At 31.9% G+C, this 23240-nt stretch overlaps 1 long non-coding RNA gene across 1 annotated transcript; it reads left to right on the forward strand.

Moving 5' to 3' along the window:
- The first annotated feature begins 9379 nt into the window (after nt 1-9379).
- Nucleotides 9380-14359, forward strand: LOC132617809 (uncharacterized). Its single transcript, XR_009573840.1, has 6 exons — nt 9380-9510; nt 9737-9998; nt 12132-12269; nt 12375-12663; nt 12887-12986; nt 13881-14359. It is a non-coding gene; the product is annotated as an uncharacterized LOC132617809 (long non-coding RNA).
- The last annotated feature ends 8881 nt before the right edge of the window (nt 14360-23240 follow it).

Genomic DNA, 23240 nt, shown 5'->3' on the forward strand with positions numbered 1-23240 from the left:
TGCGCAACACAATTTTTAGTTTAAGGATCGACTAAAATTGCAACAAATTGTCGATATGAACCAATTTTGAAACACAATGAGTTCAAAGTTAGGAACCTGAAATGTTGAACTCAATACTTAAGTCCTGGGTATATGTCTTTGCTTTATTGGTATTACGCGATACTAATTCAGATTAGTTGGATCTCATATCGAAACCGGTGCGAAACAAAAAATTGTTTTAATTACTTATATGGGAAAACAAACGACACATTATTAAATGATAGTCACCTCCAAATATATTTTAAGTTTTTAATTATTTCTTAAACTTGAATTTATTTTAGTCTTAAGAAACTTAATCTCTGCTGGAAGATAGGAGGCCAACAGGTTTCATGGATAAAGTCAAAAAGTTTATCCAAGAATTAAGCAAAACGTAATAGAATAGAACAGCTATATGGGGAGAATATTTTCCCTTAATCAACATGCGAAAATCTGACAAAGAAATATTTAACAATGAATAAAATATGGCTTAAGTTAAATAGCATATTAATGATCTGTAGGTTTGTTGTTTAAGGTACCACGTTGACATGATTACTGCATATTCTGGCAACAAAGACAAATTAAGATACTACCAAATTGAGATTATAAAATAACGAAAAGTCAAAAACTGTACGATTGGATCTCTGAATATTGTGGGCGTTTAGAAAATGCTCAACACCAATTATTATGCCTCAATCCATATCCATATATAATATAAAGTTAGGCATAGATAAGGTGATGTGACACCTCTCTATGGCCTAGAATGCTATTTATTTTTTTTCTCATTTTTTTGAATTTTATCTCTTTTATTTTAATTTATGTGATATTTTTAAAAGTACAAAAAAGTACCTCATTAATTCTCTAATAATTGCACCTTAATGTTCTCTACTATTATGATTAAATAGTCACGTTCTTGCTTTGGCCGGTTACAATTCTAAATCTAATCTATGACTTTTCATTTCCCCTAATCTTAGGTTAAAAGATTATCTTCTGATTAATTCACTATTGAAGAATGGACAGATAGAATCATTTCATCTTTTCTTTACTTTCTCTGAATTTGAAGAAGAGAAATTTTTATGAATCAGACACTTCTCGGATTGTGAGGTTGCATTTAGCTTCACAAGTCTCGGATTGCTTCCGATAATTAGATGTGCGGTGATTTGACATAAACTTCAAAGATGAATCCATTGGTAAGTCTTCAGTTATTGCAGAAATATTTTCAGGTAAGTTTGGGAGTGTACAAAAAGTCAATGAATCGTGTATGTGTATACTAACAAATCACGGTTTCATTTGCGCATAAGTGGGGCATATTACGACTCTTCGTGTTATTAGGTACATTCGAAGTCTACTTTCATTTTGTGGAAGTGCAAATAATTTTGTTAATGATTTAATGCTTTTTGGGTTATCTTTGACCATGTATCTAATATATCTATTCATACACAACAATATTAGCAGATATGCTAATATGGAAAGCCGATGAAAGATCTTAAAGACTAATTGTGCTCTCAATCTAGGAAATTAAATAAGGTCACATATGCAATGTCAATTATTGCAGAACAAGATCGACATATAGCAAATGAATATTTTGATACTGATGAATAACAAAATAACTTCAACATGACATATAACTTGTAATTGCACAAAAATGTGTTAAATTGATTTCTTAAAAGGTGATATTTTCCACCATTATGGCAGGATGAGCATTCTTCCTTTTGTGAACTATTTGTAACAGATATCTGCTATTTCGGATAGAAAAATAAAACATAAAATAGTTTTTGCAGGAATGTGTTTTAAATTGAAGCCCGACTTGATGAAATTGAAAAAGTTGGCACCAACGTGTATAGAAAGGGAGGCTTCGTCAAGTATAACAAGGTTCCAAGGAGTTCATTGAACGATAGTAGCTTATACATCTCCAGTTAATTTTTATGTTTTGCTTTTTCATGTTCATCTATACTAAATTAGTAGGGCTGCTTCATATTTGATCTAATATGCTCCTCACAATTCTTTTTGTCAATTTTTTAAGATAGAATGTTAAAAGAATCATGACGATATGTTCGATTTGTGATTTTTGATATTTTTATGATCGCGCTAAGCGCGGGTAAGTACACTAGTTTCAAATAAGATAGGATCGAATTACATGAGCGTTGTTCATTATTTTATTCACTTTGCAGCTTGTATAGGTAGCGACTTGATATTTTCTGAATCATTATATGAAAAACTACAAAGACAATTCTTTCAACAACGACATGAAATTAAGAAGAATGGGTCGACGAAATATTAACAGAAGACTAAACAATATTGATATACCCTAGAATAATAAGTGTTTTTACCACTAAATATATTGACAGCCTCCGATTATTTCATTGAATTAAAATTTAAAATAGGTATGCTCAACGACATGAATCATTTGAAAAATAAACATATTCGTTCTATATCATATTTTTTACACGATCAATTAGAAAATTGACTCTGGTTCGTGTAAAAAATATGATTAGGAGGACTACATGTGGAGAAATTTGGCATAAAGTTTGATATCGATTTCTCAGAATTTGATGACTCCAACTCCATTAACAATTAATTACGAATCATTTTCCGATTTTACACCTATTATCTCAAACGGATTAAACTAATACATTGAGAAATATAATTAACTAATTATTCATTTCAATTTAATATTATATAATTGGACGATGTTGACAATTGGGATTATTGTATCTTTGTATTCTTTTAGGTGTGCTAGGTGTCAAAATTAAAAGAGATGATATTTACGTATCTGTTGCTTTCTTTGATTTGCTACTCTATTTCTTGTTTGGATGTTATAGAGATTCAAAACGTCCAAAAAAATCATTTATTGATTAATAGTATTGACCAATTCTATAGACCATTTCTTGATTTTGTCGAATTGTATAAGCGTACGCATACATTTGTAATAACTTTCAGTTACATTCTCACAAAACTCTTTATATTTAATCTAAGAAAAAAGAATCAGATTTGCACATGAAAATATTCGAGATAAGGGTAAATAAATATTGTTTTTCGCTTTCTTCATTATTCTCTTTTTGTTTTTTTTTTGGAAAACCCTGGAACTTTTCTTTATCACAAAGTATAATTTTGTGGAAGTCCACAAAATTAAAGAAGCATCTAAAAACTCCCATTTTTTTTTTTTTGAAAAGTGGATCATACACTTCTCGACTAAAATCTGTACTAAAAACGAACTAGTAATTTAGTTTGTGGTAATTAGGATAGCAATAATTACCATGCTAACTTTCAAACGTGAAATTCAGTTGATCAGACAGCAAGTGCATGCTAGTAACTCAAAGCAATAGGCAAAATACTTTTCAAATATGGAGATTATTGGAGAGGGAAAAGATGAGGTAAAATAACTATGGATTAATTTGAAAATGATTGATTGTTATATAACAAGTTCTTTTAAATGAAAATGATTTTCTAGCAATTCCTTTATTGAAGAAAACGTCTAGAATCAAATTATATAATTAAAGCATCGTGGCTTGAACAAATAGAATCGGTATATTAATAACACTTTTTTGTTCTCTAGTGCAACCTTTTTTCTCTTCCCAAAAAGAAGAAAAATAGCATTTTGCTGGTATAAAATTCATTGTACCTATTTTAGAACTTGTAGTTCTGATCACATGCATACAAAGATTCCACTTATTGTTTTCTAGCTTTTAACTTACCAAAATAGTCCGAATGTGTCAAAATCTTACATTTCAATATGTGACAAAACAATATGAAAATTTTATTCAAAACTTTAAAGCAATGGATGTAATAGTTCAAGATTGTAATAAGCTTTTCAAGAAAACGTCGTTTGTACAGTCAATACAGGACAGATATATTCTCTAATACCTTTACGTACGTGTAATATAATGAAATTCTTGGGTTTACATGGTTCGAAAACTTCTATTTTAATATATTTTTTCTTACCTTTTTTATCGACTTAATATTGAGTTTGAGAGAGAAGGATTAAGGCGCTATAGTGAATCGATGGAACGAAATAATTAAGAGATAATTAAAATTCTAGAGCAATTAGACGTCGATGGACTTGGTTGAGGGGGAACATGTGAGAAAATTAATTAATTTAGAAGTTGCATATTTACAATATAGACGTAGTGATCAGTTTTGGTACGTTTTCACATAATAACAAGATATTCAAATTTTAAGATTTATGTTAGCATATGGTATACGCGTTATCCAACAATAGGTATAACTAGGAATGCATGTGAATCTTTTCAGATTTAGTAGGTAAAAGAAGAAACATTCGTGTTCAATTTCAAACCATGGAGATCATTAGAGAGTGTAAAAAGGGAAAAAGATATTTACTTGAGACACTATCAATTCAAGAATATTCTTAGTTCCATCCTCTTCTAAATGATTTTTTTTTTGTCTTATTCAAGAAAACTTGTAGAATCAAATAAATTATCATGACTTGAAAAAGTAGTTAGTAGGACTAACACTTCTCTAAAAGGGACAAATGTAGCAAATTTTAGGTATATATTATTTCCTTCTACCTTTCAAACACTTGAAGATAAGGTTTTTATCCACTTGTTATGTTAAGAATTCAAAATGTCTCAATAAAATGATACTCCTCTACCACAACAAGTGATTAGCCTAAAAATTGAACTAATAATCTCTAGCTAGCTATATATCACAATCGTGATGTCACAATCAATTAGGGTGGATTCAGTGTTTCAGCATCGGATTTATCCGATTTCAATATTTTTTGACATAAGTTATAAAGTTTTGTGTGAAAACTTACAAAAAGATATTATATCTGAACATAATTTAAAACACAATGAGACCAGTAATAAAAAATTTAAAAGAATGAGACCAGTAATAAAAATCTTAAAAGATCGAACCTGTCAAGTTAATTAAAATCCTGAATCTCTAAAATATCCATCAAGGAAAGGAGAATAAGCTAATTTCTTAGTCAAAACGGAAAGTGTAGTATTAATTTTGATAGCAACGTGAGACCAAAAAAAAAAAAAAAGGAAAGAACAGAAGAGATACGTACTGTTATTATTAAAAAGTAGTTACGGAGTCAGTGTTTTGGATTCGGGTTTATCCGAACTTAATATTTTCAATACAGAGTATAAAATATATTATGTGAAACTCACAAAAAAGAATTATATCCAAACACATAATTTTAAAAGTACAATGAATTCAACAATAAAGACCTTAAAGGTCAAACCCATCACGTTAAAATCCTGAATTCGTCTCGGATCTCAATCTCTAAAGTATCATCAAGAAATGGAAATAAGTTAATTTGTTAGTCAAACGGAAAGTGTTCTTTTTAATTTTGATAGCAACGTGAGACGCCAAAAAGGGAGGAATAATAAAGGAGAATTACGTATTGTTAAAAGTTGCGAGTTGTTTGCGCTATCGCATACACTTTAGATTAAATTATGATTATGACACTTTTAATAATGGCTGAATAATTAGGGCATAATCAATTATTCAAGGTTCAATTAACTAATTTAATAGGAATGATCAACTTACCCACATATTAAATGATCAAGTAATCTAATCGTAAAAGTGATAATACACAGAGTCCGTTTGAATTAGCTGATTAGAAAGTAGCTGATAAACATTAAGTGGTAAAAAAACACTTCTAGGTACGGAAGTTGATTCAATAAATAAATAGTATACTTAGAAAGAAGCTTTTAAACTAATAATATAACTACAGCGGCAATACCGCCCAAGAAGTGGCGATTTGGATGGAGTCTCGTTCATAGAGGAAGAGTACGCGTGCTCATTTAGTGTGTTTGATGAAAACGTATTGATAAGCAATATTTTTGTTGAAATGAATGTCTGAATAAATGTCCTTAAAGCTATTTTCAAAAAATTGGATTGAAATATATCTTACATAAAAACTGCAAACGAAGGAAATAAGATATAAAGATAATTAGGTTTTATGTTTTCGCAAAAGTATCTCAAGATAACAAAATATATTAAAGACAACATCATCGTAAAATTGTTTGGTCAAACTTATAATTAGTTGAAAGTCACAAGTTGAGGATAACCCCAAATACCCCAAAATAGCCCCTTACCCTGGCCCAAATTTATTTGTAATCGCCAAACTTATATAATTACACTTTAGCCATTTTTCCACCTCTAAATGCCTTCAGCCTTTCTTCATTCTTCACGCCCCTTTCATTTACAATTTACAATTTCTGTAATTTTCTATCTCTTAGGTTTATTAGCTACCACATTTCTATTGTTACAATGGATAATCCTCATCAAAGTCGATTAAAATACATTCGTTGTGGTGCTATTTTGTTTGAATAAGTGATGAATATATTCATTGCAAAATATGCGATAAAATATTTAAGCATGACAAAAGACCGGGCGCGGGTCAATTGCATAAGCACTTGGTGTATAAGTTCTCAGACAAAGATTGAATTTGATCGAAAAGAAGAAACAAAGGAAGAACAAAAGATCGTTCTTAGAATTTGAATTTTGATGATCTTTATATTTTTTAAGTTTATGAAAATTAGAAAAATCATGTTTGTATGTTTTAAAATTTTCAATGTTATCAACTTAAGTTTGAAGTTTCTATTTAACTTTTTGTAATATTATCAAATAAAGACAAATTATTTTTCTATTCTAATGTTTGATTTCTCACACATTGGTAAAAGATTTTAAATTTTAAATCTTTCTATCCAATAAGTTTTATGCAAAAAAATAGTTCAATATTAAAATAGTACGCAGACCCTTTTCCTTGTTTTCTTTTGAGCCGAGGGTCTTTCGGAAACAGCCTCCCTACCTTCCAAGGTGGGGGTAAGATCTGCGTACACTTTACCCTCCCCAGACCTCACGTTGTGGGATCCAACTGGGTATGTTGTTGTTGTATTAAAATGGAAAAGAGTCAGATTTGGTCGGTACTCTTCAGAAAAGGTTATAGCTGCCCTTCGTTATACAATTTTGCCCTTACCGTCCAACTTTGGGCTCATATTTACCCCTGAGCCGTTAGTTCCCCTTATTATCCTACATGGCGCTTACGTGGATATTATTTTCTCCCAATTTAAATCTAATCAAATTAATTCTGACCCACCCATTAAACCGACCCACTTGCAAATTAAATCCACCCCAAATATTCCCAATTTAATACCCACTTTAGTATTGGTCATCAATTTTTCTAGAAATAATTTTCGGTTACTTTACATAGTTGCCAAGGCTGAACTAAATTGATATATTGGTACCAGATTGCCGAGACAGATGAATTTTGAAGTGAATATGAACCCAGGACTATAATTAGGTGAATTCAGTATACTATCGACGTAGAAAATACCAAATTTACCCCCATTGCTTAAAGCCATGTTATCTATAGTTTCTGCCTAAGAAATGTAAAACTAGCTTCCTATGAGACTAAAAAAACCAGTCTATTTTAATCGGGCTTCCCCATTGATGACCTTCTTGATGAAGAAAGAAAGGTTGGAGTTGTAAGTTAACTGGGTGGGAAAGAGTAAAATGGTTACATCATTGTGAGAAACCATATTCTTGCAAAATGGAGGGAGAATGTGCAAATTTGGCTGTCACATGGGGCTTGGGTCTTTGGGAATATTTGGGGTTATTTTGCAAGTGAGTTGAATTTAATTTGACCAGATTTAAATTGGGAGAAAAAAAATTCACGTATGATAATAAGGTGGGGACAATGAGAATTAATGACTCAGGGGAAAATATGAGCCCAAAGTTGAATGATAAGAGCAAATATATAAAAAAAAATGTAATAAAATGTCTTCCCGAAACTTATGTAAATATCAATTTTATGTTTAAATTTTTTTAAAAATTACCTAGCCCGGCTAAGCCCAATTAAACTCCTAATGGGGTAGGGGGTGAGCCAGACACCTTTTTCCCGCAAAATCCATTTTCAATGTCTTCACTCCTGTGTACAATTCCAATCATCAGTACCAAAAATTCAAGAAATTATAAGCTTCCCTCAATTCCCTTTTAACTACTGTATATGTACGTACAACTCTTCACTTCTATGCATACATTTCTCTAATTTTGATATTAGGGTTTTGGGAATTAATAAAAGTTGTGTCTTTTTTTTTTTTCCAACTTGAGTTTTGAGGATTAAGATAAGTTTTTGAAGTGTTTTTGGAGTTGGGTCTTGGTTATTACTATGTGAGGTTTCAAATTTATTTGTTTTCTTATAATTGGTACTATAATAATGTTTTGATAAGCTAAAAATTGTGTCTTTGTTTTCCCTACCTTGGGTTTTGAGGATTAAGATCAGTGTTTGAAGTGTTTATGGAGTTGGGTCTTCGATATTACTAGTGAGTTTCAAATTTATATTGTGTTTCTTATAATTGGTAGTTTAATAATAATGCTTTGATAATGTTATAAATTTTTATTTTGACCTAAAAATTGTGTCGCTTTTTTCCCACCTTGGTTTTTGAGGATTAAGATAAGTCTTTGAAGAGTTTTTGGAGTTGAGTTTTGGTTATTATTGTGCGGAGTGTCAAATTTATATTGGGTTTCTAATAATTGGTAGTGTAATAATAATAATAATGTTTCGATAAAGTTATAATTTTTTTTGAGGTAAAATTTGTGTCTTTTTCCCCACATTGGTTTATGAGGATTAAGATCAATTTTTGAAGTTTTTTGGAGTTGGATCTTGGTTTTGAAGTTTTTTGGAGTTGGATCTTGGTTATTATTGTGTGGGGTTTCAAATTTATATCAGGTTTCTAATAATTGGTATATAATAATAGTGTTTTGATAAGGTTATAATTTTTTTTTCCTCCTTATTTTTGAGGATTAAGATCAGTTTTTGAAGTGTTTTTGGAGTTGGGTCTTGGTTATTACTATGTGGGGTTTCAAAGTTGGCACATTAAAGTTGTCTCGGCCCAATCCGAATCCATGAGGGGAAAAACTTTAAGGGGTCGGGTTGGTCCACTTGACTGACTTAAATTAGCATGAATTCATTATTTAAACGATCATTGAAGTATAGTTTAGTCAGCACCAATGCGTTTTCATCATGATATAACTCTTCAAATTATGATGGATTCCTTTATGGATTTTCAATGTTAAGATGGTTTTCTTTTTTAAAAACAAAATGTTAATAGGAACATTAGCCATGTGATTACAAACATTATCTTAGATGATCTTGTCAAAAATATCGTTTGTCAGTATGAAGATTTAAGTAGTATATTTCAAAGTCCTGAGATATTAGACGAAATCATATATATATATATATATATATATATATATATATATATATATATATATATAAGCAGGCCAAAGGCCCGACACGTGGCGCTTCTCATCAATCAGAAAACCCATTTTTCTTTTTCCTCATATTTTTGGCTTGAATCCTATTTTCCCTATTTGTTTAGTATTTGTTTTAGAAAAACAATAGTCACTTACCCGCGCCGCTTCCTCTTTATTTTTATTTTTTCCCACGCAACGCTTCGCTACCGCTTTCTCTTCCATTACAACACTTTCTCTTCTTTCTATTTTATCTCTCTGTTGCCCAAGGTATTCTCCTCTTTACCTTCCTCAGATTCTTAGGTTTTCTTTCATATTTCTACTTTTCAGAATTAAACCTAACCTTTTACGCATCTGTTTTCCAAATTCCTGTTTACACATTTATATAGGCATTCTTTCGAGATCCTGTTTTAAAAATTTATTTTATGTTTTTTGTCTACTATCTTCACATTATATATAGTCGATGCTTAATGCTTTGACTTATGTTTAATTGCAGCAATCAAATTTGCATTGTTTATTCAGTCCGTGTTGGCATCACAGTTGTGAAGAGGAACCACATCACAAATTGTTCCCAGCTTAATTGGGGAGAAATAGAAAGAATGTGACATGCTTATTGTGACCTCATGAACTGTTCGAAAAGATGCCCTATAGAGAGATCTTGGCCACGACTTCACGAAAAGGTGTTATTTACTCAACAGATGAAAAATTCCCTACAAGGACGGCTTCAGTAAAGGGTGCTATTTACTCAACAAATGCAGGTTGGTAATTCTTTGAAAGTAAATCCTTACCCATATATGTTCTTGGGATATATTTGCAGCATGTAAAATCTACTCCTTTAATGTTTTGTACATGTTTTATCATTTGGTATACCTGTAGTTTGCCTTTGTTGCATGAAGTTAAACAGTAATCACAGAACTGAAGATTTTACTCGCTCTGTCTATCTATGGGTACATGGTGGGTGGATGAGCCATTTTCAAGGGGTTAGCTGAGAGTTTTTGAGTAACCAATGTATAAGAAAAGGTGTTCTTCAGTTGATTATAACTCGTCTTTTTCTTATTCTTATATATATATATATATATATATTCTATTTTTAGAAGACTAACTACATTTTTGATTTAGTATGTAAGAAGTTATTTTCACAGTGGAGTACTCAGTACCCTTTACAAGGCGAGAATTAGGCTTTTTTTTTTGTCAGTGATAAGAATGTGTACTTGCTGGTTGTTAATACATAATGGCCGATGTTGCAGTGACTGCAATTTTCGTTTCGAACGTATCTTTTTGGAAACGTGGCACTCTCTTAGGCCTGGATTCTTATTTATCTACTTTCTCAGTTTTTTGACTTTTCTCTTATTTTCCTACCTTTTTGCCTTTTTCCTCATTGTTTTAATAGCTCATCTATAACAAAATGTCGTTTCACATCCATCCTGAAACAGTTAAAATTATAATGAAATAGTATTTACTCTCCCAAACGTAACCAATATCTCTTCTACACGGTTGTCTCGGAAATGTAAAGATTACCCTAAGGCCCTAACCCCATACTTTTCCCTGCTTCTACCTCTCCATGGTGATCGTTGCTTTGCAGGGGTTGCGGTGATCTTTTACCCTTCTTCATTTGATGTGGCTTAGGAGGAATTGAAACGACGGTCCCATAATTGCTTTGAGTTTTTTTTTTTTTTGGTTTGTGCCTTTGATGCAGCCTTCTTCCCTTCCTACATCCAAACCTTAATGCAGATTACAAAGACGAAAATAACAATGGGAGAAATCAATGCTCCCTTATTTCTCCTTTCAATTCCTTAGACCCATATTTTCCATGAAAAAGGGTAAGAAAGTTTTATTCAACTTTATTTCATTTATTGTTTATGCAATTCAATGCAACTTGTATGTGTGCTATGTATATGGCAGTTCTTTGTCAAGAGAATACAAAGTTTGTCTCCATGAAAGTTATTATGATCTTCAATATAGGTCTGATTTTGTCCCTTTTATTTTTCTGTCATTCAGTAATATGTTTAAGAGAATTTACCTCAATCTCAAAGTCATTGTTCATTAAGTGAAGGCTTGTCATACCATTGCCCCTCTCTTGGATCACTTCAGTATGAGTGGGTATTTGGTTTATTTATAATTCATCGAGAAGACTTCCATTCGTTCCTCCTTATTTTTTGTGATCTAAACCTACTATTTTTGTTAAACTGATAGGATAATGGCATATCCGCGGACACCCTTGCAAATATCTGTACTGAACCGATTCCTAAGACAAAAAAGGGAATAATAACTATGATATTAGTTTTATGATGGAGCCAAATGAAACAAGAGGCTGAAGAGAGCACCATTTTATGTATGCATCCATCCTCTAGTCCAAGCAGCCAAAAGAAGTATGCAAATAACATATATTCAGGGAATGACTTCTTGGTGATCTATTGAAGTTGAAAGTCAATAAGATTAAATCTCATGAATTTTGCATATTAATCTAAAGATTGAAAATAAGTATTACTGTGTGTTGTTTTTGCACTGCTGATTTCTCTTAGATGCAACACTTGTGTCTTATTCACTTTTCTCCCAATTGAGTGGAAAATTTAAAAGGTCGGTGCTCATTTTGTTCGGTTTAATTCTCAATTGTTTTTTTGAAGTTTGTTTTGAGTTTTTACCTCTTTGTTATGGCAAAGTACATAAGTAATTTCATGCAGATTTAATGATAATTGCTGACAACCACTTGTAAAATAAGTAACTTGCATTTTCACTGGAATAGAGATTTAATTGAAAACTCATGATCTTGGAACAAATATTTCCTGCTTCTCCATTAATTTAGGTGACATTTGATGTTGGTTTGCAACCACTTCTTGAATGTATCTCTCTGTTGATCCCCAATGAATTTGATTCTTTCTTTGTCTCTTCAGGAATATGATGTTGCATCAGTTTGCTATTGATGAAATCTTTTATCTGAAGTTGATTCGGGGATTTACTTAGACTTTTGGTGGTGTAAGGAAAGCCCGCAAGTACTTTAATATAATCCGGAAGATTAGAAGTTGTATGCAGTAAGTTGTATTTCTTCAAGAAATGGCTTCTTCTATTGCTAAACTGGTTGTCATTTATTAGCCTGCCATCATTCTCAAAATCTTTTACTGTTGTTTTTTTCCCAGTTTGCGACTTCATTGGAGCAGGTTGTTTCAGCGTAAAGAATGATGACTTGGAGCAGGAATTCTTTCGGTTATAAGTTTTATTATTGTTCGGCAAATTTGCTTTTGGAATTGTCGTTTTTCTTCACACCTTTGTCTACTAATTCTGGGAAGTTGCCACAACAATATTGATCAGCCAAAAGTTCATATAGAGGGAGAACCTCAGATGAGACTATGAATGCAGAGTATTACTTACATAACTGTTCATTTCCTGAAACTTTTCCCGAATAAACTATTGATATTCGAAAATCATGTGAGTATTTATGGAGTTCCGTTCGTTGCTTTTTTCATTTTACTTTGAATATAAATAGACATGTAATTTAGCGTCCATTTGTTTCTCAGAAAACAAGTTTAAGAGATCTTTTTAATCTATTAAAAATTTATGTGATCTTCTGTTGACTACATATTATGCTCGATATCAACTTATGGTTTGAGAACATGAAAGTTAACTATTATTGTTCATTTTTTGAATGCAGAAGGAAGTACTGAATAAGAAGACGCAAAGCAACGGGACTGATTGGCATGTCTTGAGGCGGGTCATGAAAGGGATTAAGACTGTTGACATCCCGAAACGATGTGAGTAATCATAGATTTCTGGTCTTTGCATTTTATCCACACTTGAAATGTGGACGAATATGTAATTTAGTGGCCACTGTTCAGAAAAACAAGTTTAACAGATCTTGCATGAAGGAAAATCAAAAGCTTTCACTTCTCCCTAAATTAAAGCGTGGTTGGAGGCAACAATAGTCTCTCTGAGTACCAGCTGGACTTTCTAATATAGGAAGTCTAAAATTTACTGTGGTAATTCAGTATCTAATGTTTCTTATGTTTTTAAATTAGCTAATTTTATCAAAGAGATTATTGAGGTTGATTATTTTGCCCATTCTCTGCTTTCCTCCAATTTTGTAATCGATAACATGTTCGCATATCAAGATGCATCAGGCCAGTAACTTAAAAAGAAAAGAAAAATGTTCATTTTTGTCGCTCTACAGAAAAGGAGGCTTTGCTATTGTGCATATGTTCTGTAATTTAACACTATCTTAGTGTTGTATTTTGATAAAGTACATTACCTTCCTCTAAAAAGAGTACATCTAATGTCATCAAGTATTTTACTGATAGTAGGGCTCCATCTCTGGCAAATTGAGGGTGCAGGTTAACTGTGACTGTATGGCTACCATATTGTATTCTTCAGCTACTACATATTTTGTATTTTGTTGGATTTAAGTTTTAAAAAATGGTAATACCTTTTCATGCTCTTTTAGATACTTATTTTAACATGAAAGAATTAACATCACACCCTTTTAGATACTTACGTTTTCTTGCGGCTCATGGAATTGTATGAACTATCATTTAGATTCTCTTTTATTCCCCTTTCGGCGTTCTCAGAAAGTTTAATAAAATTTGACAGTCCATGAAGAGGCTTTGTTCTTAATTGTATTTTGTCTTGATGTGATTTGATTTGTCCTGCAGGTGATGTTTGACTTGATTTGCTTCAAAACTGGTGTTTTCATAGTATATGGCCATGAGACTGTCCCCGCATTAACTACAGGATTCATGTTTGCAAATGGCTGGTGGGGAAGAACTAGATTTTATTCTTTTGGTATCAAAACTTATATAGGGGAGTATATCATGCACCTCCGGCAAACCTTCTCAAGGTAGTGATACATAGTGGTTTGCCGGGGAAGCATGATAATTCTTTCTTCTATAAGTTTACTTTGATAAGGATATGATGAGAGCTGCTGCCGGTGGTACAAGTGAAGACTTGGGAGGTGATCGAGTTTACTCAAATATCTTAAGTGGTATGAGAAGATCAATTTGCTTTTGTGACTCATTACTGAAGTATAGAATATCTTTTGGTTTCCTATTTGCTATATCAAAGACAGATGTAAAACATATTAGGCAAACAAATTCAATTAATTAAAAAGTAAGGAAGGTTCTATGAAATTCCTTAAAAGCATCACATAGTCCCAAGCAAATTAATGTCGATCATTTTTTATCAGTGAATGCATATCATTTTAGTTAACGCACTCAAAAAAATATGCAATTTTCATTATTTCTATCTACCATTAAGATTGAACTCATCGGGCAAGCGAGGTTTTGAAAATTGTTTATGTTGCCGTTGCACTTTATGCAAATGCATTACCATGTGAAGTACTGAGATATCTTTTATGGGTACACATGATGTTGATCCATGACACCATTGTAATTTAATTCTCAGTGTACATTTTTTTTTTAATCTTTGTGTTTAAAACTGTCTTTTTTATCTCGATTGTATATACAAAATTATATATTTCATAAACTTAAAATGTGTGTTATGATTGCGTGATGCGCGGGCAAATTAACTAGTTCTACTATAAATTTAAGAAAGTGAAATAAAAAATTGAATACATAAGAAAAGAGATATATTGAATTCTTGATGTCGCCTACACAGAAAGAATGAAGTCTTTTTTATTTATTAGAAGGTCAATAATAAAAAAGGACAAATGATGGACTTGTGGGCATTGCATAATTAAGTTACGTTTCGGATTTGCTTATGCCGAAATCTCCCTAGCCACCACCACCTTTCTTCAGGATGTCTTGGACCAATTTGCGAGTTAGAATTGTGGAATATGATCAACTCCGTATCAAATGCCAGGAGGAGCTTCTCGATTCCCAAAAAATTGAGGTGAGTCTTTTGAATGACACACAAGTGCCTCAAACTAAAGGCAAAGAAGGATTTAACTGATGAAGATAGAGTTGAAAGAGAAAAAGAAAAAGATTCTCGACCTTGAAAAACAACTACATGATGCAGATGTAAAATAGGACCAGAGTGAAAAGGAACTAGAAGCTACGGAGGCAGAAATCCTGTTTGAAGTCAATCATCTACGTAAGAGAACATTTTTGAAGAAGACGGAAATAAAAGACATCATCGTGATTGGCTGGATAAACAAGAGGCCCCAGAAACAAACTCTTATCACTCTTAGCACATCTTTCAAACAAAGCAACATTGCGTTATCAGATAGGCTAGTGGTAGAGCTATTAGGCATGAAGCATGGTAATGTGAAAGTCGATGCAGCTTATTGGTTGATAAATGGACATTTTAAAAACTTGATGAAGTAACTGCTAGGAACATCGAATTCGACTATGCTCTTTATGACGATGAGGAGGTGGAGGAGGAGGAAGAGGAATTTTCCTCTCGTGATGACTGAAATGTTTTCTTCCATTTGTTCATGTGAAGTCGAAAGATTTACTTCCATATTTTTGTTAAGTAGTTGAAACATTCTACTTTATGTTTGAAATGTATGGTCCTTAAATTGTAGAGTCTTATTTGCGGTGAAATTTCCTATTGTGAAAAAAAAGGTCAAAAATATATGACTTAATAGTAAGAAAATTCACTATTAAGTGTCACATTTTTTGAGTATTTCTATGGTTAAAAGATTACTGCCGGAAAAGTAAAAGTGAACTGTAAGTTAAAATGAAAAACTCGAAGATAAGTCTGTCATTTGGGCAATTTAGTGTTAAAGATAGAAAGGTTGGGGTTGAGCTTCGATACTTGACTCAAAATTATTTGTCAATAACAAAAAGATTGAAATATGAGGGTTGCAATTGGTTTGAACTGCTTAGCTCGTGCTTGTCGTTTCAATTTAACTAACCTCTCTTTTCAAATAATTTGATGTCATTAGTGGGATTTTGAATGCAAATATTAATCCCTAGACACTTCAATTTTATGTCATTTGTTTGAGGAGTCAATCCTTTATGGATTTTCAATGTTAAGATGTAAAAACAAAATGTTAACAGGAACATTAGCCATGTGATTACAAACACTATCTTAGATGATCTTGTCAAAAACAGTTTGTCAATATGAAGATTTAAGTAGTATATTTCAAAGTCCTGAGATATTACACAAAATTCTACTATAAATTTAAAAAAGTGAAATAAAAAATTGAATGCATAAGGAAAGAGATATATTGAATTCTTGATGTCATCTGCACAGAAACAATGAAGTCTTTTTTTATTTATTAGAAGGTCAATAATAAAAGGGGATAAAAGATGGATTGTGGGCATTGCATAATTAAGTTACGTTTAGGATTTGCTTCAGTTGGAAGCTCCCTAGCCACCACCACCTTTCTTCAGGATGTGTTGGACCAATTTGCGAGTTAGAATGTGGAATATGATCAACTCCGTATCTGATGTCAGGAGGAGCTTCTCGATTCCCAAAAAAATTGAGATGTGTCTTTTGAATGACACACAAGCGATTCAAACTAAAGGCGAAGAAGGATTTAACTGATGAAGATATAGTTGAAGGAAAAAAAGAAAAAGATTCTCGACCTCGAAAAATAACTACATATGCAGATGTAAAACATGATCAAAGTGAAAAGGAACTAGATGCTAAGGAGGCACTGTTTGAAGTCAATCATCTACGTAAGGGAACATTTTTGAAGATGACGGAAATAAAAGAAATCATGCGATTGGCTAGATAAAGAAGAAGGCCCCAGAAACAAACTCTATTATCACTCTTAGCACAACTGTTGAAAATAATAATTCAAAATTGTAGAAAACCAAAATTGGTTAGGATTTGATATTTTAATTCATGTCTAATTAGGATTTATAGTCAAATTAGTATAGGAATAGGTTTTCCTATTTTGAGTTAAAGTAGGTTTTATACTATTATAAATAGGGTTGCTGCTATTTATTTTATGTTGTGGAGATTATAGTGAGCATTCAGAGATTCAAAGAGCTTATCCATAGAATATTTTCCTTCAAATTGGTATCAGAGCTAAATTTCATAAAAACCTTGTTGACCTCATCGTATACCAAATCACACCCTCTATTAACTCCAACACCGTTGATAACCAGCTTTCCCCACAGTGCACTTTGCATTTTATCCAGTATAAATCTTTGTGGGAAGGAGAGGGTTCCAAACTTCTCCTCTACGAAGTTGAAGTAGATGATAGCATCTCGCAGACCAGTCCAATAAAGTACCCCTTTGAGGAAGATACAACTCCCAGAAAAACATGAACGGGGGTACTTTATTATTCCAATCTTTTCTTTGATTCTTCTACGGGAGTTGATTCCTAGAGTTAGAATCTTGATCCTATATTGTTTTTTCTTCTTGAAAACCTGAAGCAATTTGTATTTTTCCATATTCCGATCAAATTCCAAGAACAACCTAGGACTACGTAAGCCATTTGCATTAATCATAGAGGACGACAAAGCTTTTGTCTCCCTGGTAGTGACGTTATACAAGTAAACTTGAGTATCTTTATAGCTATAGAAACAAACAAGGCCATTGCAATGATTTGAGCAAGTAGTGATCTCCCTTGGGTTGAAATATTGACAAGGACACATGAGTTGTAAACGTAATCCTTTTAGTTTTGTTGGGGAATTGGAAGGGTTTTCTACAACTTCACTAAGGAATGAACGTATTTCAAATAAGAGGTGGGTGGCTAGGGGACGGGCTTGAGAACTAGTATTGTGGGACTTGGACAAAGTTGGGATCATGTTGTATCAAATTGTTCCAAGTTTTAGAAACACACCTAAATCGCATGAGAGATTTACCTGGAAGCCATGTTAGTAACTCGAATACTATGTCATCTGCAAACCCATGCTTCTCCTCAATTTGAAGGTTGGTGAGAAAGTGCATCAACAAATTAGAATGTTGGAGAGAAAGTGTTCCAACGATTGTGAAGGTTGAAGAGAAAGTGCTTCAACAATTGAAGGTTGGTGAGAAAGTGCATCAACAAATTGGAATATTGGAGAGAAAGTGCTCCAACGATTGTGAACGTTGAAGAGAAATGCTTCAAAAAATTGGAAGATAGTGAGTGACGGTTGAAGAGAAAGTGCTTAAACAATTGATGGGCTGGAAACAAGTGCTTTAACAATTGGAAGATGGTGACAAGTGCATGAAGAATCAGATATACAATTTTGAATTACGGGAGAATATTGGAAATAATAATTCAAAATGGTAGGAAACCAAAATTGGTTAGGATTTGGTATTTTAATTCATGCCTAATTAGGATTTATAGTCAAATTAGTATAGGAATAGATTTTTCTATTTTGAGTTAAAATAGGTTTTATTCTATTATAAATAGGGTTGCTGCTATTTATTTTATGTTGTGGAGATTGTAGAGAGCATTCAGAGATTCAAAGAGCTTATCAATAGAATATTTTCCTTCAACAACTTTCAAACAAAGCAACATTGCTTTATCAGATAGGCTAGTGGTAGAGCTATTAGGCATGAAGCGTGGTAATCTGAAAGTCGATTCAGCTTATCGGTTGATAAATGGAAATTTTAAAAGGCTTGATGAAGTAACTGCTAGGAAGACTGGATTCGACTATGCTCTTTATGACGATGAGGAGGTGGAGGAAGAGGAATCTTCCTCTCCTGATGACTGAAATGTTTTCTTCCATTTGTTCATGTGAAGTCGAAAGATTTACTTCCATATTTTTGTTAAGTATTTGAAACATTCTACTTTATGTTTGGCATGTATGGTCCTTAACTTGTAGCGTCTTATTTGCGGTGAAATTCCCTATTGTGAAAAAAAAAAAAAAAGGTCAATAATATATGACTTAATAGTAAGAAAATTCACTATTAATTGTCACTTTTTTTAGAGTATTTCTATGGTTAAGAGATTACTGCCGGAAAAGTTAACTGTAACTATAAAGTTAGAATGAAAAACTCAAAAATTAGTCTGTAGTATTAATGAGCAAAGTAGTTAATAGTTATGTAGTAGAAAAACATCGATCGATCTACGTTGCCCTTTGTACATCATGTGATAAAAATCTTCTTAGGTATTATATCTTAGTTTAACTGGACATAGGGTTTTTAAAGGGTAAGAATGCCTTTTGAATCTTGTGGAGGAATAATTTGATCCTACCATGATTCTTTATCGGGTACCAAATCAAGTTAATAAAGAAGATTGAACCAATCGAGGGTGGGAGTGAGACTTTCAACCAGACTTTGGGGGGGGGGGGGGGGGGGGAGTTGGGTATAGTTGTAATTTGCCAAGGCAAGGTTGGGCGGAATCAACAAATATTTGTGTTGTCAGGGTGAAGCGGATATTACTCCATGCTGCTTGTTGCGCGAAGTCAAACTTCGCGAAGAAAGAAATTACGACTTCACCAACCACTCTGGCCCAATCGTCCTACTTCTTTCCTCAAGAGTGCTAAATATTTAAATATGTCATGTGAGATGTTATAATTAAAGAGTTACAAAATATAAAGGATGATGTTTTTAACACAATAAAAAAGAAAAATAAGACAAATAAATTGATAAAGGAGGCGATTTATCAGCTATAAAAAAAAATACTATTGAATCACAAGTCAAACGTAACGTTAAAATCTAACTCGATGATTTTCTTATGTGATAATAATAATGGTAGAAATCACCACAAGGGTGTTATTTGAAAAGAAAATATTTTAAATAATTGCACTTTGCTATATTCCAGTTCCCAGTAACTTATTGACTAGAGAAAGATAAATGCTTGATCAGGCTATAAAGTTTATGAGCTTGAAATGCTAATTTTTCTTAAGTTATCGGGTTCTAAATTAATTTATATATACAATAATAAATAAAATTCTAAACTAAATAGAAAGGTTGAACCCAAAAAAAAAAAAAGATTTTGTCGAATTAGTTTGGATCTTTTCTTTTAAAAAAATATTAGTATGATATGATCTTTTCTCTTTCGTCGTTTTCACTGAAAGTATATGAATCAAAATTTAAAAAATAAAAGTTTGTTCATTCTTATCCAAACATTCATTTGGTTGTATGACACACACAATAAATAAAACATAAGACCATGGGGACAGTGTAATAGATTAATGATAGACTATGAAATAGTCAACGTAAATATTAGCATAATCTTTTCATAATTAGCAAATGTATATTAGGCTTGATCTCTTCCTTATGTATAGCTAATTAGGTTCTATAATTTAGCCTAGCATTATGCTGACAGTTACATACCTACTTTGTATATATTGACTATCATACATCAATACAAATCACGGATTGATTTCCTACATGGTATCAGAGCGGAAGATCAGCCACCTTCGATGCGTTGTACGCGGTGAGTTCGGTGATGTCAGTTGGTGGTATAATGTGCCCAAGTACGGAGTGGACGCGGGCTAGAACCTTGAAGAGATCACGCCTAATATACATTTGCTAATTATGAAAATATTATGTCAATATTTACGTTGACTATTTCATAGTCTATCAATTAATAATATCATAGAAAATATGGTCAATATTGGAAGATGCAAGTGTCCGAATAGAATTAATTTATGAACTAACTATTGTAACCATGTAGTCTCTTCTTATGGTTAAAATCTATTTGATTTTATAGATTCTCAGAATACTTTTAAGTAAAAATGAGGAGATGGTACGATATAATCAGTAATATTATCCAATAAAAGTTTTATATGATATATAATATCGATCTTAATTATACGTCTTAATATAAAAATCTCCTGGGAAATAATTGGCTAAAAACTAAGCATTTATAATAGGCTATATTACCTTTGATGTTAAACATAAACTACAATTCTCTCACCTAGTTTATTTTTTTGTAATTTATGTTAAATGGAAGAGCAAATTTTAAGGTAGGAGTTAGACGTGATTCCCACACCTAATACCTTTAATCCCGATTTATTAACTCTAAAGTAATATTTAATTGAATGGATATATATTTTTATATCCATATAATCATATGGGCCCCAATAAGATAATTGTTAAGTACAGGTGCACTTTAAGAAACAAGATTATACAAAGATTTGGATGTCAAACACATGGGATAGACATAAGATTTGGATTGGTTTATTTTTTAATTTATGTTAAATGGAAGAGCAAATTTTAAGGTAGGAGTTAGACGTGATTCCCACACCTAATACCTTTAATCCCGATTTATTAACTCTAAAGCTTATAGTAATATTTAATTGAATGGATATATATTTTTATATCCATATAATCATATGTGCCCCAATAAGATAATTGTTAAGTACAGGTGCACTTTAAGAAACAAGATTATGCAAAGATTTGGATGTCAAACACATGGGATAGACATAAGATTTGGATGTCAAACACATGGGATAGACATTAACGTTCCTACTAGAATTGTTTTCTCTGATTAATATTTTATACATCAAATTCCAAGTTCTTGATTTGTTTTTTAATATTAGTAAGGGATAGTCAATAGTAAAGAAAACAAGATATACCAACATGTGTGAACGTGGAGTGGTAGCTATATATTTTTTCATATTTGATTAGAGATTTTGGATTTGAACTCTGAGTATGAAAGTTTTTATTATTGAGCAATTTATCCCCCAAGTGAAAATTGCTGGCACGAGTTTAGATTTCATCAGACCCTAATACAAATATCGAACACTGGGTAGGCAACAAAAACAAAAAGAAGAGAAGATATAAAAAAGAATTGCATATAAATGGTTTAGAAAAATATTAGAATATGAATTTGAATGAACCCCGTATCAATACCGTGTTACGCTCTTGTCAGTAATGCCATTTTCTCGATTAGTCCAAATTTACATCGGAGCGGCTCACCAAGGGGTAAAATGTTCTCTAATACAATTGCCTAATTCTAATTCTTCATTTGAAATTTTGAGAAATATTCTGCATGTGGTTCCCCACTAATGGTTGCAACTATTTAGTACTCAATTTGGATGTACATTCATAAACTATGTGCCTGAGATGTCCTAAAATTATAACCACCCCGCAACCCCCCCCCCCCCCCTCCTCCCCCCACCCAAAGCCTCCATCTCAGATTAATGTGACAGAGTCGTACTCGGTACAGAGTTTAAGGAAAGAAAAATTAAAATTTATGTTTTTAAATATGTCATGATATTTTTAGGACTATAAAACATATCATTAAAGTAGAAATAAGAAATTTAAAATAAAATTCTTTCCAAATATATAGAAATATTGTTTTTTTTTTTTTTTACAAAAAATAAGAAACTAATGTTACATAAGATAAAACAAAGAAATAGTCCTTATACGTGCCATTACCACTTTTCCGTTTCAGTTTGTTTCGTAAGAATTTAAACTCTTTTATAGTTGAAAAACTTTTAATTATAAATTTTTATTTTACTTGTACTTAACTATTCTTATTGCTAGAGAAGTTATCCCTACGTTGTAATCCCCTCCTCCATTTCCGTACCCCTATGTAAAATAACATATATATATATATATATATATATATATATATATATATATATATATATATATAGAATAAACGTAACGTTCATATCTAACTTAGTGATTTTTTTGTGTGATAATAATAATAATAATAATCGTAGAAATCACCAAAAGGGTGTTATTTGAAAAAGAAAATCTCTTAAAGAATTACACTTTGCTATATTCTAGTTCCCGGTAACACGTTGACTAGAGGAAGATAAATGCGGAGTCAGGATATAACGTTTATGAGCTTGAAATACTATTTTTTCTTAAGTTATTGAGTTCTAAATTAATTTATACATACAGTAATAAATAAAATTCTAAAAATTATATAAAGATTGAACCAAAACAATTAAATTTTGTCGAATTAATTTAGATCTTTCCTTTTAAAATAATATTAGTATGATATGATATTTTCTCTTTCGTCGCTTTCACTAAAAGTATATGAATCAAAGTTTAAAAAATAAAAATTTGTTCATTCTTATCCAAACATTCATTTGCTTGTATGACACACACAATAAGTAAAGTATTGGACAATGGGGACAGTGATAGATTAATAATAATATCATAGAAAATATGGTCAATAATGGAAAATGCAATTGTCCGAATAGAATTAATTTATGAACTAATTATTGTAACCATGTAGTCACCTTCTTAAGGTAAAAATC

The sequence above is a fragment of the Lycium barbarum genome, chromosome 11 (genome assembly GCF_019175385.1).
Source record: "Lycium barbarum isolate Lr01 chromosome 11, ASM1917538v2, whole genome shotgun sequence".
In the NCBI taxonomy this organism is placed as follows: Eukaryota; Viridiplantae; Streptophyta; class Magnoliopsida; order Solanales; family Solanaceae; genus Lycium; species Lycium barbarum.